General features: G+C 45.3%; 1 long non-coding RNA gene across 1 annotated transcript; it reads left to right on the top strand.

The window, feature by feature from the left end:
- The first annotated feature begins 230 nt into the window (after nt 1-230).
- On the top strand, nt 231-16,202 carry LOC106886532. Its single transcript, XR_001411671.1, has 3 exons — nt 231-345; nt 10,236-10,338; nt 15,948-16,202. It is a non-coding gene; the product is annotated as an uncharacterized LOC106886532 (long non-coding RNA).
- The last annotated feature ends 3,506 nt before the right edge of the window (nt 16,203-19,708 follow it).

Genomic DNA, 19,708 nt, shown 5'->3' on the forward strand with positions numbered 1-19,708 from the left:
CCGCCGTCGCCCCTTCTTGGCTTGAGGCGCCCGCCGCCGCCACCTCACGCCGGTTAACGGCCGCCGGGGGCTCGTGCCCCCGCTTCCCCCCGCCGCTGACGGGGCGGCCCCGCAACCAATGAGCGCCCGCAACGTCAGGCGGCGGGGCGGGGCTCGGCCCGGTCTCCCTCAGCCGCCGCCGCCGCCACCCGGGGCCGGCCCCGGGGCAGGGGGGCCGCGGGGGGGGGGGAGGGCGGAGCGAGGCTTCCCGGGAGCGCCCCGTCGTTCATCCCGCCCTCCGTTTCAACCGGGTCCCGCACCGGCACCCGCCACCCGCGGCTCCGCGCTAGTTCCAGTCAGCCCGAGGTTTGTTGGAGGTCGCTGAGGCGCGGAGGGGCCCTTCTTGGCGGGGGGGTCCCTTCTTGGCTCCGCCGTGGCCCCGGGGGGGTCCGGAGAGCCGGTGGGCGCCCCGCTGCTATCACTGCTTCATTATCAAAGGGAAAATCATTTTGTTTTTTGGGGGGAAGCCATCCAGCCCCATGGTTTCTGAAGGCTGCCGTGAGGGCATCCTGAAGCGATGCCACCTCGCTGGCACCGTGATGGCGGAGGTGGTAATTAGCACCTGAGGTCATTCCCACAGCACACATCAGGGGGAAAAATCCCCAGGTGGAAAGGGACGGGTGGACACATAAATCCTGAAAGCAGCAGATGCTGGGGGAAGTAAAACCATTATTTAATGACTTTTAGTAGTTAAGAATTTTAAGTCATTCCTGCAGCTTCTCAGGCCCGTGTCAGGCAGGGGTTGGAACTCGATGGTCTTTCAAGTCCCTTCCAACTCTTAACCATTCTGGGAGAATGACAGCTCGGTGCTTGGGGTCAGCGTATTCAGAAAGATCCTCTTCTCCTCATATGGTCCTTGGCCCCTAGTTGACTTTGGTGGCATCTGAGCCAGGTTCCTTGTGCTCAATCCAGGAGGTGCAGGAGAGTCTCAGGATTTCTTGGGACTCACCTGAAGTGATACGGGCACAAACGTCTCATGTGGTCATCATTTTGGGACAGCTCATGACTTCTGTTACATAAAAGGCTTGCTCCTGCCATCATGTTTGATACTAAGAGGACCAAGCCACAGCTGACGGGGAGTTGCTTGCTCCTTGAGAAGTCTGGGAGCACGTCTGGCTTTGTTCTCCCAGTTTTCAGTGTGATACTGCCGTTCCTGACACCAAGCAATGTTTGACTGGAATTATTCTGTCCGAGTAAACGTATCGACCTCGGGCTTGTGATCTTTGTTTGATGTCGTGTCAGGACAAGTCAGTGAGAGATGGGAGTGCTTAAGGATTTGTTTTAAATTCAGGTTTTCCCATCCTGCCCCTTTCCACAGCAACTTGCATCACTGGAAGTGTCCAAGGCCAGGCTGGATGAGCAACCTGGTCTGGTGGGAGGTGTCCCTGCCCAGGGCAGGGGGTTGGAACTCGATGATCTTTAAGGTCCCTTCCAACCCAAACCATTCTGTGATTCCATGAACTGCATTTACCTCTGTCCCCAAATGACGGCCGCTGGTATCTTCCCCTCTGCGAAGCCGCAGACTCCTGAACCAGTACATTTGGCTTCTTGCTGTACACCCAGCACCCTCTGCTTCTCTCCTGCCTCTCACAAGACTTCAGAAGTCCATTTTTGTTGTCACAGAGTCCAGCCCACAGAGTCAGTGCAACAAGGTTCGATGTGCAAAATAATTTTAAATAAATCATTTATTGACAACCATTCTCAAAGCAAAGTAATATTGTTCTCTCCATAACGCTTTTCAAAATAAGGGTCTTTTTCCAATTAGGTTGGTTATCTCGACAATCACAGAATCACAGAATCGCAGAATCTTCTAGGTTGGAAGGGACCTTAAAGATCATCTTGTCCAACTGTCAACCTAACTGACAAAAATAGACACCCACACAACAAACAAGAAGCATCACCATCACTAGACCATACCTCCCAGCACTACATCAACCTGTCTTTTGAACACCTCCAGGGATGGTGCCTCAACCACCTCCCTGGGCAGCCCATTCCAATGGCTGATAACCCTTTCAGTGAAAATTTTTTTCCTAATATCCAGCCTGAACCTCCCCTGGCGCAACTTGAGGCCATTTCCTCTTGTCCTGTCGCCTGTGACTTGGGAGAAGAGACCGACCCCCACCTCTCTACACCCTCCTTTCAGGGAGTTGTAGAGAGCAATAAGGTCTCCCCTCAGCCTCCTCTTCTCCAGGCTGAACACCCCCAGCTCCCTCAGCCTCTCCTCATAAGACTTGTGCTCCAGACCCCTCACAAGACAAGTTTGACTTTGTGTCCTTTCCCACATTCTCAAGAGCTCAAGAGCATTGGAGCCACAGCTGTTTCCTTCACTGCGGCTCCTCAAGGTGCACGCTGGAGTTAGGACTCTTGGGCACTTTTAGTGGTCCTGGGGAAAGAGGCTGAAGCTGCTCATGCGCTCAGAGAGCTCGACCATCATACTAATTAGTTGGGCTCAAGCCCTGCAAGCCCAACTTGCAGCTGTGAGAGTCCCTAGCTTGGAGGAGACCCTCCCCCAGCCAAAGAGACAGGGAGATCTTTGCATGGTTCCTTCAGCCCGCTCCCCCTTTGTGCACCATTGTAGGGGAACGGGTGTAACTGGGTGCAAACTTACCTTCACCCCAACTGATGCCCCTTTCCCTTCCCATGGGGAGCTGGAGGCAGGAGCACTGTCCCGCAGAGGGACCACATCTGGGATGCCCTGGGTGGTTTTCCTCACAAACTCTCACCAGTAACTCCCCAGGGAGGCAGCAGACATCTGAATCACTTTCTCTCACCTGCTTGTGACAACACCACAAACTTAATAACGACATCCTTGCATCATACCATCCTATCATTTCCTCTTTTTCTCTTTTTTTTTTTAACATCCAGCGTTTAATAAAACTCTCACTCTAACTAAACTGGGAAGAGAACTAAGGGAGCTTTCAGGTGTAAGATTTACAGCTGTTGTTTAAGCACAGATTCTGCAGATTCATCAGAGAAGTCATTCTCACTGCTTGGAAAGCACCTTGGCCATCCCAGCTGCCGCTAGCAACGAGAGCAATACAGAATGATGATACTCAGCAATGGTGTTCACAGTTTATTAAACACCATAAATTATTCTGAAGACTTGGTTTGATCTCAGAGCATACAGAATCCATCAGTTTTGTAAACTTTCCTGCTCCCAAAGTAGGTAATAGAAAGCCTTACATAATTTTTCTATAACAGTTCAGTTGAGTTGAAATGTTAAATAACCATTCCTAAAATAGCTAACAATTTTAAAGCAATTCATCCTTTCTTTCTTGGGGAAAAATTACTTGATCCCTGAACCTGTACCCACAAGTTCTTAACTATTTCTTCACAAAGTTGTTACAGGTAGAGCCGCACCATAAGCGAAAATTCCTTTATATAAGGGGATTGATGCTATCTACTGATTTCAGTGTGAGCAGCGGAAAGAAAAATGTATCTGATTTTCTGAAAGTCTCAGAGGGCAGGAGCGCAAATTAAAATCAGTGGTGTTATTTTGCTGTTTATTATCGTCTCCCTTAAGTTTGCTTAGGTGAGAAAATCTATGGGAAACTGCCTGGGACTGGCTTTCCTCATAAATAAACAAATACTAATAGTTCCCTATCAATGTTGGTTTAATCGCTCTGTGCTTGTTTGTGTAGGACCTTCCTTCCGTTTCCCTTCACTCCATTTTCCAACTGCCTGGACAGCAATGTCCCTTGTGATTCTGCTCCCACCATTGCCTTTCTTAACTCCCTATTTACTATATATTTATTATTTAGCGCTTATTGTATTTATTTATTTGTTTATTGCTTATTATATTTAGTATTTAGTGCTCCTTGTGCTTCGTAGTAAAACTGCAAGATACTCGGGGCTGGCTTTTCAATGCTGGAAGGGGGTTATGCTCCCTCTTCTGTCCTCCTCCTCTTTGGAGGACCTGCTCTTTCTCCCCTGGGGAGTGAGAGAAGAGCCCTGAGCTGGATGCTGGGGTGACAAACAGCCGACGAGGGTGAGGGTCCCTGCTGTCAGCCCCTCCTCAAGGATTCCCGGAGACCCTAGGGGAGCACCCCCTGAGCCTCTGGAGGGCGAGGAGGGAGACCAAGTTAGATGAGAAGACTTGGGGAGAGTCCTGACAGGGCTGCATTTGTCTCCTGCTTTACTTTGGATGCTTGTAGAGCAGCATTGATTGGGGTAACTGAGGGGATTCTTATTTTGAGAGATACCTACCTTCTCCTGACCATTGCAACCTCTTCTTCTCAGCGGTAACTAGCAGCTATGAGTTTCACATATCACTTAATCATTTCATACCATAAAATGTATTTCCATCCCCAGCATTCCGCTTGCCCCTTTGTACCCGTTGCTTTTCATTTCCCTCGAGTGCCACCTTTTCTCATGAGGAACGAGAAGACGACGTTGCAGGTTCAACCCTCCCACCACCTCTCCCTGTGCCTTCCCTGAATCCGGGCTGCTGCCTCTTGTTTGTCTGCTCCCCGACGTAAACACGGGTGATCTTTCCTCACAGGGGAGTGTGCCCGTGACTCCTCCACAGGAAAACAAAGAAGTCACCAGAGAAGCACTTCTTTATCCACACCAGCTTCAAATGGTGCGAAGGAGCAAGAAGCCAAGGTGGTTCTCTTGAGCAAGCCCACGTGTAAATAACTCTGGCAGAAGGCCCAAAGGAAGAGGAACACTATTTGCCTGGTAATGAACAAATGGCTCGATTTCCTGCAGGAAAAATATTTTTTTTCTGCTTTATTGAGCTTTCCCTCCAAGAAAAAATAAATAAATAAATAAATAAATAAAATAAAGTGATTTTCTCCACATAAAGTATTTCCAGATGCGCAACTAACGTGCTGTGTGTATCAACAGCTTGATAATAACATGTCATGCAAAAAATAAATAAATAAAAAAAAGAAAGTGATTTTCTCCGCATAAAGTATTTCCAGATGCGCAACTAACGTGCTGTGTGTATCAACAGCTTGATAATAACATGTCATCACTTGACCTTGCAACGGGGGGGAAAAAAATGAAAAAGGCAGAATTTTCTGAAATTATGCCCTTTCATGGGAACATTTTTTTAAAGCCCATGAATTCTGGGAAAAGACTTTTAAATAAAATTTGATTATTTTTTTTACTCATTTCCATTTTTTTCACGGCTAATTAGCAAGCTGAATAGGAAAATCTACAACGCTGACCAGAAACGGAGCCAAGCGATTATGTGCACTTCTCATAGGAGATAAATGAACCCTGAAAGAGCTATAGCCAGATTCTCTTTGATCATCCTTTTTTTTTAATATCCCAAGCCAAATAAGTTTTTGAAAGACCCTTACTTTTAGGCATTTTGAACAAATATTTTGCCTCGCTAACAAGTGGGCCGTGTTCTCAGGCACTGGTTATTTCTCTCTAAATAAAAAGTAATAGTTCCTATATATTTTGGATACTGCACTCGCTTCTCTCCCCCACCTTGCCCCACTTTTTCTAGGAATGGCTGAAGAAAAAGCCTGTCAAAGACATGGCAGGATTTAGCAGCTTCTGAGTTATATATAACCTGAACAATTAAGCAACTTAATTTTCTAAAGTCTTACCTATTTATATTCCCGTTAGACCTGGGTAGCCTTTTGTTTAGCCTTCTCCTCAAAGAGGCAACTTTCAATTCTGCATCATCTTCCAGCCCTTCACGTGTAGAGAATTTAATGTGTGGGCTGGAGAGAGACAGAGGGGCCAACTACTCTTAGTAGCGAGTAGTGACAACTTGAAAACAGAGTAAAAGAGAATATCTTGGCATCTCAAGATGGCAGAGAGCACTTTGGATGAGAAAACCAACATTAACGAAGCTGCAGCTACCTGGAATTTGGCCGTGTTATCCTATCTCCTCTACTCTTCTGGCACATAACAGAGTAAAAGAGAATATCTTGGCATCTCAAGATGGCAGAGAGCACTTTGGATGAGAAAACCAACATTAACGAAGCTGCAGCTACCTGGAATTTGGCCGTGTTATCCTATCTCCTCTACTCTTCTGGCACATGTCATGGGAACCTTCCTAACCACATTGGTTGCCCTCCTGGTTTTGCATCTCAGGAATCTTCCCACAGGCCAGTGCCTGGAGCATCCTGCAAACACCTTCCTTCCCCACCGATGCAGAGGAAAGTGTGCCACCTACTGAAGGACCTCAGCCACATTCTGCACGACTTGGGCTTTTACCTAAATTCTTTCCCATTCCTGAACTTGCCAGGCCTTCACACTTCACATTTGATTTAGAAATCAGCCTTTGGTTTGTGAAAGTTTGTGAACTCAGCAATTGGAAGGTTGTGAAGATGGACATGAGCGAATATAATCCAGGCTGGTTCTGTCTAATTAATGCGTAAGCAGCGTAATTTGAGATAAAAATAAATCCTCTGTCCTGAAAGCAAGTATGAGCTTTTCCCTTACATCGCCACGTTTGCCAGAAACGGGATAAATATCAAGAATTATCTCTATAACTGTAAGAAAAGATTAGATTTCATAGAATCATAGAATCATAGAATGGTTTGGGTTGGAAGGGACCTTAAAGATCATCTAGTTCCAACCCCCCTGCCCTGGGCAGGGACACCTCCCACCAGACCAGGTTGCTCAAATAGCCATCCAGCCTGGCCTTGAACACCTCCAGTGATGGGGCATCCACGACCTCCCTGGGCAACCTGTTCCAGTGCCTCACCACCCTCACTGTAAAGAATTTCTTCCTAGTATCTAACCTAAATCTCCCCTCCACCAGCTTAAAACCATTGCCCCTTGTCCTGTCGCTACTCTTCTTTGTAAAGAGTCCCTCTCCGGCTCTTTGGGGATTTGGGGATAATGGGTACAAGGCATGGATGTTGGTGTTGGTGATACTGGCATACACAGTATTTGCAGTTTAGGTATTAATTGGGCTTTTTTAACAAATGAGTGAACAACTTTACTGCCAAACAGTAGTTACCTTTGCTAGTGCGCTCTCTTCAGCTAATCATTTGGTTGAACAACCTCAAAGGAAACTTTACACAGTTGTTGTCATAACTTGTTTGACACACCTAGAGGAGCAGCTTTCGGTTACCTGTGTCTCATGCCACTGAGTTATTCATGCAGAGTAATGCATCGTTTTTGCTATCAAAGTAGTTGAAACAGACGACACTGTTGTTTCAGCTGTTGTATTAGTGGATCATAAATAAATGTTTTAACAAGACCAATCGCTTTTATTAAAATCTGTGGAACTGGGTAACTGAAAAACTTTCAGTTTTGAGGCTCACCAGAGCCTTTCACTGTGAAGTAAGCGATATAAATTCTGCTCATGTCCATTACAGTAGATAATCAAAACATCTGAAGTTGTGATTCACTGAAATTAACAGATAATCTATGTCTTTACAGCTTATCACACTTCCGTATTGGACTTAACTTGTTCATAAGAAACATTGTTCTCAAAAATTTTGTTCCTAAGAAATACTGTTCTCAAAAATTCCCATGAAGAATTTAATCAAAACTTAAGGTGGAAAGTAAAGAAATGAAATAATGTTTTAGAATATATAACTTAATATATTTACAGTTTGAAAATGTGTATTATAAAAGCTTGAAGTGTTTCTACCAGTTTTTCACAGTGTGAACCAACCTGCCATCCAGGACATTAAAATCTCTGTAATACCTGAAACTGTACCATTCATGGTTTCACGTAGGTAGGAGACAGAAGGGAAATAAAATTCATTGTCAGCAGTGAGAGATCTCAACAGAGAGAGATCTAACTCTAGACTCACCACCACGTTACAGGGTCTATACTAGCTGTCACCGAGCAAAAAACGGTGTGGAGGTCATTGTAGTCAGTTTCACTGAATTTCACTGTATTTTTAGAGCTGGAAGGGACCATAGAGATCATCTAGTCCAACTCCCCTGCTGAAGCAGGACCACCCAGAGCTTGTCAGAGCATGTTACTCAGGACTGCATCCAGGCGGGTCTTGAAAATCTCCAGAGAAGGGGACTCCACACCCTCCCTGGGCAGCCTGTTCCAGGGCTCTGTCACCCTCACCCTGAAAAAGTTCTTCCTCATATTCAAGTGGAGCCCTTTATGTTCCAACTTGTGCCCATTGCCCCTTGTCCTCTCACTGGCAACTACTGAAAGGAGTCTGGTTCCCTCCTCTCTCAGCCCGCCCTTGAGATACTTGTAGGCATTAATAAGGTCTCCCCTCAGCCTTCTCTTCTCCAGACTAAAGAGTCCCAGCTCTTTCAGCCTCTCCTCATAAGGGAGATGCTCCAGTCCTTGAATCATCTTTGTAGCCCTACGCTGGACTCTTTCCAATAGTTCCCTGTCCCTCTTGAACTGGGGAGCCCAGAACTGGATGCAGTACTCCAGTTGTGGCCTCACCAGTGCAGAGTAGAGGGGCAGAATGACCTCCCTTGACCTGCTGGCCACACTCTTCCCTATGCAGCCCAGTTCTGGACAACTATCAGCTCGGTGTTCAGCGGTGGCCGAGATGACAGAGCAATTATCGGGAATCATTCAGAAATGAAAGGGATAACAATACTACAGAGCTGTGTATGTCCAGGGTGGCATGTACCAAATGCGCTTCTGAGTCATCTTCTGCCCACTGCGCCCAGTGGGACCTCTCAGCTGGCTAAATCCTGGGGACAACTATCAGCTCAGTGTTCAGCGGTGGCCGAGACAACAGAGCAATTATTGGGAGTCATTCAGAAATGAAAGGGATAAAAACACTACAGAGCTGTGTATGTCCAGGGTGGCATGTACCAAATGCACTTCTGAGTCATCTTCTGCCCACTGCTCCCAGTGGGACCACTCAGCTGGCTAAATTCTGGGGCTGCGAGCCAGCGGTGGCTGCTGTGGTGGTAGCCCTTCAGGAGAGGGTTTTTCCTACCTGTGAACCCTCCTCGAGCTCCCTCCTGAGGCATGAGCAACAGCCACCGGGGCTCTCAGGCACAGGAAGGGTTTTGTGGATTACGAAGGGTGGCCATCCCTTCGATAGCATCTATTAAATTATTAATCATGATGAGAGGCTGAGCCAGAAGGGAACACTCGCTTTGGTATTCTCAAAATTAAAAAATTAATAGGATGCCGTCCCTCATTCCCTCCCTTCGTCCAGGAAAACTACCAGATAGCAGATTTAAAACAAGCAAAAAGAACCACTTTCAGACACTTCATGGACTTGGGGCCAAAGAATGCAGTGGGGTACCATAGTGCCTTCCAGTACCCAACGGGGCTACAGGAGAGATGGGGAGGGACTTTTGATCAGGGAGTGGAGTGATAGGACAAGGGGAACGGTTTTAAACTGGAAGAGAGGAGATTTAGACTAGATATTAGGAAGAAATTCTTTCCTGTGAGGGTGGTGAGACACTGGAACAGGTTGCTGAGGGAAATTGTGGCTGCCCCATCCCTGGAGGGGTTCAAGGCCAGGCTGGATGGGGCTTGGAGCAACCTGGTCTGGTGGGAGGTGTCCCTGCCCAGGGCAGGGGGGCTGGAACTCAGTGATCTTTAAGGTCCCTTCTAACTCTAACCATTCTATGTTTCTATGAAAACAAAGTTCGCCTCATTAGCTGTGACATAATCTGTTATCAGCTATTAAAGAAATGGCCCAGATGCACACAGATGTTCAGAGGCTCAGTCCCTAAACCACCTGCTGACTGGCAGAAGAGGGTGTATCACAAAAAAGATCAGGGGAGAAAAAGAGGAAATTCTTTCTCTAAGCCTCGTAACTGGCCGCAGTTGAAGGACAATAAATCACGAGGAGCTTTCCTGTGGCTGCAGTAGTTGCAGCTCTTAACCTTCCTACCAATTTATGGTGGCTTTTTTCAGTCACAATTAGCCCCTCTTTCTGTAAATGTGACTACTTTTGGTGATTTTCAGTTTATATGGATTATATGGAGATTCCATATGAAAATTCCATGGAGAAGCATTCAATGAAAATTTCAGTTCATCCTTGAACTGTTTTTCTTCTTCATAATGAGAGGTATTGCAGAGCATGTTACATTTTCTGCTTTGAAAACAGAAATGCATTAACAGATCTCCAGCTGGGTACTGATTTGTCATGATTCAACCAATTCTAATAGTTAAAAGATCAATATCAACTCTATTTGCTGAACACCACAAGTTTATAAATGTGAAATACCCAGACAGCAAACTTTGTATTAACTGATTTTTTCAACTTCTAATATTTTTGAGCCATTGTCAGCCCAATTAAGTGTTCGGCACATGTTTTGCATTTCAGAATCCATACACCATTCATCTGTAAAGAGGTATGAAAGGGATGTGAGTCATTAGTCATCGTCAGGAAACACGTTTCTGAAAAATTAATACATGACCAGTTGCCGGTAAGTAGCAATCTGCTACATATACGAACAAAGTATGTTATAAAGCTACATATTTTAATGATAGTCTTTAAATGTTAAAATTGTAAACTGTAATGGAAACAACATTTCTCTAATGGAATATTTAATATCACTTAAGACCCACTAAGGACTGCGCAATAATTCCTGCATCAATGGGAGGTGGGTAAAATTGCATGGAGTCAGTGTGGAACAGTAAAGTCTGAAGTCAAGCTGGTGTGTAAAGATATACTTACTGTTAAGTGCAGGAATAAACCTAGTGATTTCAGGGATGTTCTCCTGGGATTAAAGTTAAACAAATGCTTAATTGTGCTAGACTTTACAATCCTGTGCCCTCCATCCTTTCTCATAGACAGTGACATTTCTTACACACCTCCAGGAGTAGAAGTATGATTTGGCCCAAATCAGTACACTAATACAGACACTTCTCCATTGCCAGTGACAATTAGTATGCATGTACATTGTTTTCTTACTTTTTGAGAATTAGTGGCTTTTTCATGTGGGTGGACACTACTGGATTTCAAGAGGTTGCATGTTGTTTGTTAATTATTTCAGTTGTGGTCTCAGTATAATTATGAGGAATCCTGGGAAAAGGAAAAAAAAAGGAGTCAGATTGTCTTTTTAGTCAATAAGGACATTGACAGACTCTTCAAAATGCATTTTTACCCTAAAGCTAAACATTTTAACTGCCGCTGTCATGACAATATTTTGTTAAGGAACTAGCAAGAAGCCTGTTCAGTTGGGGAAAGAAAGTCAGTTGGTGGATACCAACATGAATAAGTACAGATTAATTTCTGGGCTTACAGCATGACCATCCACGTTCCTGGCTCAAGGTCCCTGGACTGAAAAAATGACTAAAAGAGAAAATGAAAGCAGCATCTTCATTTAAACTGTAATTATATTTCAATAATCCAGAAATTTCTGAAACTACAGAAAAGTTGGCAGCAGCTAACCCTGTGAGCAGTGGGCGTGGAAGCCTCACTCACACCCATGTAATAAATTAAAGGTCATCATTTTGTCCTACTTTCTCTGCCCTAGGTAGGTGTAAAGGTCTGTTAAATAGTTTAGGTGAAATGCTTTTCATTCAAAAGATCAAAATTGCATCTTTGGTTTCAGAGCAAGAAAACTGGCTACAGACACTTCATGACTGTAGGCAACAGATGTTGCTGAAGTGGAAATTTACATGGATTTTGGTGAAAAGAATAAAATGTCAAAAATATTCAAGCAGCCAGATATAATAAGACAGCGGGAGATGTTGGAAGGGAGTGAAATCACTGGATCCATGAGGTCAGATACAGCTTAAGACATATTAAAGGAAATAAGAGTAGAATAATCTATTAGAGGAGACAATATATACAGTCCACAGTAGGTGACTGTGCTGACAGTCAACCAGCCTGACACATTTTCTAGTCCTCATCAGTGCCATCCCAACGGGACTTCGATGGCTGCATAGGTGTTACCTGTTTAATTGAATATAACAAGTTATTGCCTGCATCCTCTGTGCCATTCAAGCTACCACAGCTGAAGAAGAACATCTGTGGCAAGCACAGCAAACATGTAAGTCCTGAGAAAGCAGAAAGGTTCAAGTTTGGCTTCAGTGAAGCGCCGTTGGTGCAATCAAGAATAAAACCTTCTTCTGAGTGAAGTAGTTGGGCCAACAAATCAGGTAGCTGGAGATCTAAACTTGTCTGCAGTTTGGGATCTTTAACTATGCTGCCTGGGACTGACCAGCTGATTTACAGTGCAGTATTTCCAAGCTTTTTCATTTCCCTTACCTGCCTCTCCAAGGAAACAGCGCACAGGAGACAGCGCAGCGGTTAGAAATGGTGCAGAACTAGATCTTCCCTCCATACCGTAAGTTCTGGTGCCAGAACAGACTGGTATGGAAATCTGAATCCAAACTCATTTAAAGATATTTGGATTTTTAATTTGGACCTTATTACTTTTCAACCAGACTGGTACAACACAGAGGACAGCAAAGCTCTAGCTACGCTGGTCAATGAACCAGGCTCAGGCCCCTTCTCTCTCCCTGAGGACCTGCATCTTTAATGCCTTCCCAAAATAGAGAGGTGTCACACACAGTACCTGGCAGGAAGAGCCCTGAGGCTGCTCCCCAGGCTGTGCTCAGCTGGGCCTGGCACAGGCTGCTCTTTGGCACAAGCCAAAACCCTGCCAGGAAACATAGAATGGTTTGGGTTGGAAGGTTGGGTTTAAAGGTCATTGAGTTCCAACCCCCCTGCCATGGGCAGGGACACCTCCCACCAGACCAGGTTGCTCCAAGCCCCATCCAGCTTGGCCTTGAACCCCTCCAGGGATGGGGCAGCCACAGCTTCTCTGGGCAACCTGTTCCAGTGTCTCACCACTCTCAAAGGAAATAATTTCTTCACAATATCTAATCTAAATCTCCCCTCTTTCAGTTTAAAGCCATTCCTCCTCGTCCTATCGCTCCACTCCCTGATCAAGAGTCCCTCCCCATCTCTTCTGTAGGTCCCCTTTAGGTACTGGAAGGCTGCTGTAAGGTCTCCCCGGAGCCTTCTCTTCTCCAGGCTGAACAGCCCCAACTCTCTCAGCCTGTCCTCATAGCAGAGGTGCTCCAGCCCTCTGATCACTCTGATCACAACGTGCACGACCGCATGCAGAGGTGTGATGGTTTTGGCTGGGGTGAGAGTTGGTTTTCTTCACAGTAGCTACTAAGGGGCTGTGTTTTGGATTTGTGCTGGAAAAAGTGGTGATAACACAGGGGTGTTTTTGTAATTGCAGGGCAGCGCTCACACAGTCAAGGCCTTTTCTGCTCCTCACACCACCCCACCAGTGAGGAGGCTGAGGGGGCACAAAAAGCTGGGAGGGGACACAGCCGGGACAGCTGATCCCATCTGACCAAAGGGATATTCTGTACCATACTGATATACCATTAGAGCACTGGAACAGGCTGCCCAGCGAGGTGGTGGAGTCTCCTTCTCTGCTGGAGATACTCAAAATCTACCTGGATGTCTTCTTGCCCAACCTGCTCCGGGTGACCCTGCTTTGGCAGGGGGGGGTTGGACTAGATGATCTCCAAAGGTCCTTTCCAACCCCTGCCATCCTGTCATTCTGTGATATGACATCATGCTCAGCATGTAAAGCTGGGGGAAGAAGAAGGAACGGGGGGACACGTTCGGAGTGATGGCGCTTGTCTTCCCAAGTAACCGTTACACGTGATGAAGCCCTGCTTTCCTGGAGATGGCTGCACACCCTCCTGCCCATGGGAAGCAGTGAATGAATTCCTTATTTTGCTTTGCTTGCGTGCAGGGCTCATTAAACTGTCTTTATCTCAACCCACGAGTTTTCTCACTTCTACTCTTCCGATTCTCTCCCCCATCCCACCGAGCGGCTGCGTGGAGCTTAGTTGCCAGCGGGGGTTAAACCACAACAAGAGGGAGAAACCCATGCCCTGGCCCTGTGTGACAAACGAAGGCAGAAGTAGCCTAAGAGAATGAAAAGATACGCAAATTGGAAAGTCAAGGGATCGCTGGCAATATGCAAAAAGGGAAATGAAGCGCGTCTTGGCAAGGAGTGAAAAAATAAAATTCTGCTGGATGGGAAGAGAAGAAGTACTGAGAAGGAAATTATCTCAATTCAGGAAGCACTTAATAATGTGTTTTAAGTTAAAGCATATGCTTCAATATTTTTATACCGATAGTCTGTGTGCCTCAAGTTAGGCATATATTTGAGCAGCTTGCTGAGCTGGGGCTCTGCAGTGAAGTTTCACAAGCTGCTTACAGTGATATAAATCCATAGCGTCACTGAGAGACACCATAGAATCATATGGGGTCAGAAGGGACCTCCTGGGGCTCTGCACTGAAGTTTCACAAGCTGCTTACAGTGATATAAATCCATGGTGTCACTGAGAAACATCATAGAATCATATGGGGTTGGAAGGGACCTCTGGAGATCATCAACTCCAATCCCCTCACTGAAGTGGGTCTACCTAGAGCAGGTTGCACAGGAACTTGTCCAGGTGGGTTTGGAATGTCTCCAGAGAAGGAGACTCCACCACCTCTCTGGGCAGCTTGTTCCAGTGCTCTATCACTCTCACAGTAAAGAAGTTCCTCCTCACGTTTAGGTAGAACTTCTTATACTCAAGTTTGTGCCCATTTCCTCTAGTCCTGTCCCTGGGCACCACTGAAAAAAGACCAGCCCCGTCCTCCTGGCACCCTCCCTTTAAGTATTTGTAAGCATTGATCAGATCCCCCCTCAGCCTTCTCTTCTCAAGACTTTGGTTTTTTTGTGGTTTTTTTTGTGGTTGGACGCGATGATCTCTGTCTCATAAGAGAGGTGCTCCAGGCCCTTAATCATCTTTGTGGCCCTCTGCTGTACCCTCTCCAGCAGTTTCCTGTCCTTCTGGAACTGGGGAGCCCAGAACTGGACCCAGTGCTCCGGATGGGGTCTCACCAGGGCAGAGCAGAGGGGCAGGATGAGCTTCCCCTTCCTGATGTCCCTAGCCCTGTTGTTCCACCACCCCTCCTCCGCTGGCACCAGTACTTGTGTGAGCTGTGCTGGCAGCAGCACCAGCAATGCATTTGCAGTGGGGGCTGGAGGATGAGGCAAAACTGGCTTTTTCAGCATCTGCAACTGAACTGGACACTCGTAGAACCTCACTCTGTGTGTCCTCATCCACTCCACTCCTCCTCCTTCAGCAAAGCTAAATAGAGACTTCAATCTTACCTTCCATGGGCCACCTGAGCCTTCACAACCTTTTCCTGAAGGACTTAAATAAGCACCATATCTCTGTGCAGACATGGTGTAAGATCCAGCTACGTGACTGGAAATAAATAAATAAATAAAAAATACTAATTTGCATTTTCAGAACAAACATTTCTAAAAATTGTGGGATTTATTTTTTTGCCTGAAGAAGTGCCTGACAGATGGTTTGAGTGAGGGGTGGCGAGGCACTCAAACACTACCAACTTCCTAGTGTTCTGTCAGCTATTTACAGTGTCTGTTGCACACGTTCAAACACTGAGAGCACTTCGCCTTCATAAACTCCAACTTTACCTTTTAATGTATAAGAAAAAAAACCTTTAATGTGTCCCATACTGATACCACTGTAATGATATTGCTTGAATTATTGGTCTCCATCATGCAATGTACAGTGCATGTATAGACGAGTTCATTACTCAGGAAGAGACAATAAAATAGCACCAACCATTTAAAACCTATTAATCTGGAGAGCACCATTAGCATAAGCAATACTTTATTATTATCAAATTAAATCCATTATAAGTATCCTGAGTATCCAATCAGGTTAGTAATAAACTGGCTAAAGCTATCTACACGAATGGCTGTACTACTTGATGGAATACATTTTGTTTTGGTATACATTAATCTTTCAGTGTGCTTTATTTATAACTCTAATAAACTGAGTTTTATAACACATAAAACAGCTAAAAATTTTATGAAAGAACAGTTAGAATGTTTTCATAGGTTCTGTGATCAATTTTTGTTTTCTTTTTAGAGGCTACAAGGTATTTTCTACCGTATCACGGTTCCATCAGTCAGATAATCCTTGATCGCTGTGGAACTTAACTCCATGGTTTTGCCTTCGTATTTTACAGGATTGAGGTTAACGAAAACAGCAATGAAGACCAAGCATAAAATATTTGAAAAAAATAGGATGCAAAATGGATATTCCAGATGACAAGACTCTCGTTGTCGTTGTTCCCACGGAGTCAGAGCCCTAGAGCTGCCTGACCATGGGTGTGCTGGGTCTCCTGGGACAGAACGGGGCTCACACTGCTCCTCAAAAAAAGACTTCAGATACTTAAAAGGAACAGAATAAAGTGAGAGATTTACTAAGGAGAACTTTAAGAAGAAAGGTAAGGTTTTTAACTATTTAACTGAAACGGGTATTTTTATCTTTCTAAGGACACAGATAGGGTTTTTATGAGTTAATTGACTATTTTAAAAGACTGCTATTTCTTGTAAGTGCTACATATGCCAAGTATTGTATGTATGTCTATGTAATGCATGCTAAAATGCAGGATACAGCTAAAAGAAGTCAACTCCATGCCTCCCCTGAAGATTTTGGTGGTGTCTTTATTGTCTGTCTCTTTATTGTGGCTACTCTTGCTGTAGTGTGCAACTGCTTCTAAAAAGATTATTCTCCCAAGCTTTCCATATGAGCAAAAAAATGGGCCTTTTTTACAAATGGGAACCTGAAGCTAAAAGATTTTGACTTCACTTTGTGCTGGCAGGCAAGAAAATCGGGAGGATGCTCTTATTGAGTGGATGCAAGTTCCTCCTTTTTGGTGCCTTTCCACCACACACGGGTGGGAGGTGTTTGTAGGATGGCAAGTGGAATCAAGAACTTGATTTTATTTACCAGAAGTCAGATGTCAAAAGATCGCCATCATTGTCAGCAATTGCCCCCCATATATATATATAAAAAATTCTTAATTGTATAAATATATATATAATTCATATTTTTATATATATGAAATTTTTTCCCAGTGTCTTCCTAGGGCAGTACAACCAGCCTTTCACAGGGACAAAGATGGGATATGTTGTTTGATATGAGGACAGGCTGAGGGAGCTGGGGTTGTTCAGCCTGAAGAAGAGGAGGCTCCGGGGAGACCTTAGAGCAGCCTTCCAGTACCTGAAGGGGGCCTACAGGAAGGCTGGGGAGAACCAGTTTACAAAGACCTGTAGTGACAGGATGAGGGGAAATGGCTTCAAGCTGGAGGGGAACAGATTTAGACTGAAGATTAGGAGAGGGTTCTTCACTGTGAGGGTGGTGGAGCACTGGAACAGGTTGCCCAGGGAGGTGGTTGAGGCCCCATCCCTGGAGATATTCAAGAAGAGGCTCAACGAGGCCCTGGGCAACCTGGTCTAGTTGGGGGTGTCCCTGCTGACTGTGGGGAGGTCGGACTAGATGACCTTTGGAGGTCCCTTCCAGCCTGGGCAATTCTATGATTGTATGATTCTATACCCAGAGAGGGGCAATTTCTATCACTGCCCTGGACTTCCCTCATGCGACTGGGGAAGAACGTGGTAGGACCACCACCAAGTTTAACTGGCCTCCAGTCTCAGTCTGATGTCCCAAGGCCCCAGGACATCAGGAATCCACTAGGATCAACTAAGTCACAGCACGGATGTGCTGGCAGGGGAAAGAAGGGTCTGTGCATCTTTCCTTTGCCAGCCTCTCCCATTTTTCTGGTATCAGCCACATCTTGGTTCTCAGTGCAAGTAGTTTCTTAAGGCTGTTGCAATTTTTCCCCTGATGTAAAGGGATATATGGCTGGATCCTCTCCAATAAACTGACAGGGTAATCATTTATCCACATGAATCAGATGAGTTGACAGTGCAGATACACGGGATGTGTGGTTTGAAGGACACGAATAGTTGCTGCTGTTGCTCAGCCTGAAATGACTTCTCTCCCGAATGCAGCAGGAAAACTTGCCAAGAAAAGTAGACTCTCAGAGCTGAACGTAGCTCAGCGTTACCAGACTGACAATAAGATATGCCTAGTACTTTGAGCTGGCCTCTTTCTGCTTTTTCCAAGGTTCAGCCATAACTATCATTCTTCTGAAAGTCGGATTGTTTCGTGTAATTTTCCGATGTAGAATGACTCAGTTGCTTAAAAGTCTTTGAAATCCAAGAAGAAAAGAATCCAATGGAACCAGATGCAAAATCTACGGAATTTTAAATCTCAGGGCATCTCTCAGGCTCACTTTTTTTTATCAACTAAGTCACAGCACGGATGTGCTGGCAGGGGAAAGAAGGGTCTGTGCATCTTTCCTTTGCCAGCCTCTCCCATTTTTCTGGTATCAGCCACATCTTGGTTCTCAGTGCAAGTATTTTCTTAAGGCTGTTGCAATTTTCCCTGTGATGTAAAGGGATATATGGCTGGATCCTTTCCGATAAACTGACAGGGTGATCATTTATCCACACGAATCAGATGAGTTGACAGTGCAGATACACGGGATGTGTGGTTTGAAGGACACGAATAGTTGCTGCTGTTGCTCAGCCTGAAATAACTGCTCTCCCGAATGCAGCAGGAAAACCTGCCAAGAAAAGAAGACTCTCAGAGCTGAACGTAGCTCAGCGTTACCAGACTGACAATAAGATATGCCTAGTACTTTTTTGAGCTGGCCTCTTCCCGCTTTTTCCAAGGTTCAGCCATAACTATCATTCTTCTGAAAGTCGGATTGTTTCGTGTAATTTTCCGATGTAGAATGACTCAGTTGCTTAAAAGTCTTTGAAATCCAAGAAGAAAAGAATCCAATGGAACCAGATGCAAAATCTACGGAATTTTAAATCTCAGGGCATCTCTCAGGCTCACGAGCTGGCCTCTTTCTGCTTTTTCCAAGGTTCAGCCATAACTATCATTCTTCTGAAAGTCGGATTGTTTCGTGTAATTTTCCGATGTAGAATGACTCAGTTGCTTAAAAGTCTTTGAAATCCAAGAAGAAAAGAATCCAATGGAACCAGATGCAAAATCTACGGAATTTTAAATCTCAGGGCATCTCTCAGGCTCACTTTTTTTTTTACCCTTATTTGTGGGTAAATAAATTTAATTTGAGGATAAGTGATGTAGCGTTCTCCCACAAAATGAATAGATTAAATAGAAGTGAATCCTCTTTGGACATTCTCTGAGGAAATAGTTTTTCTTAGTTAGACTGAACGGATTTACATTCTATTCTGCTTTGCAATGTTTTTACTAAAGTCAAATCAGTCTGTGCATATATAAAGACCAATTCAATTTAGTCTTTCACATTTAAGTCCTCTTTTTAAGCAAAAGGACATTCAGTGATCAACTAAATTACATTATTTACATACACTTTGTGATCCATGCAGCAAAGATAAATACATTCCTCGGTTTCCCTCGGTGAGGTTGCCCTGGGGTTGAGCAGGAACCCTGTAAGATGCAGCTCATGGTGTGGTCCTGCATGTCTTTCCAGCCTGAAGGGGAAGGGGAAAGTTGGTGGGACAGTGGGAACACTGGTCCTTCTCCATATTGACTTCCAGCAGGATCTTGACTCCAATGACTTACTCCAGGACGCACCTCCAGGCCCAAACTCCCAGGGAAGAGGAGCTGCTCTGAGGGGAGTCAGTGCCTGTGCCCCACTGACAGAGCCATGGGGCCAGATGGGGTGTGCTCCCAACCCCATCTGCTTTCTCCCTGCTGGTGAGGAAACATCGCTTGCAGGAGAACTTTGCTGCAACCGGAGCAGGAACCTTCTGGCCCTGCTGAGATTTTGCTCTTGGTTGCTGTCAACAGCCCCAACAGGGCATATTTTCCAGTCAGTCCAGTCTATATTTTCAGGAGAAGGGAAACTTCCACTGGACAAGGAGGTCTTTTTTCACCAAGGCAGGA

This window comes from Calidris pugnax, unplaced genomic scaffold, assembly GCF_001431845.1.
Source record: "Calidris pugnax isolate Ruff unplaced genomic scaffold, ASM143184v1 scaffold57, whole genome shotgun sequence".
In the NCBI taxonomy this organism is placed as follows: Eukaryota; Metazoa; Chordata; class Aves; order Charadriiformes; family Scolopacidae; genus Calidris; species Calidris pugnax.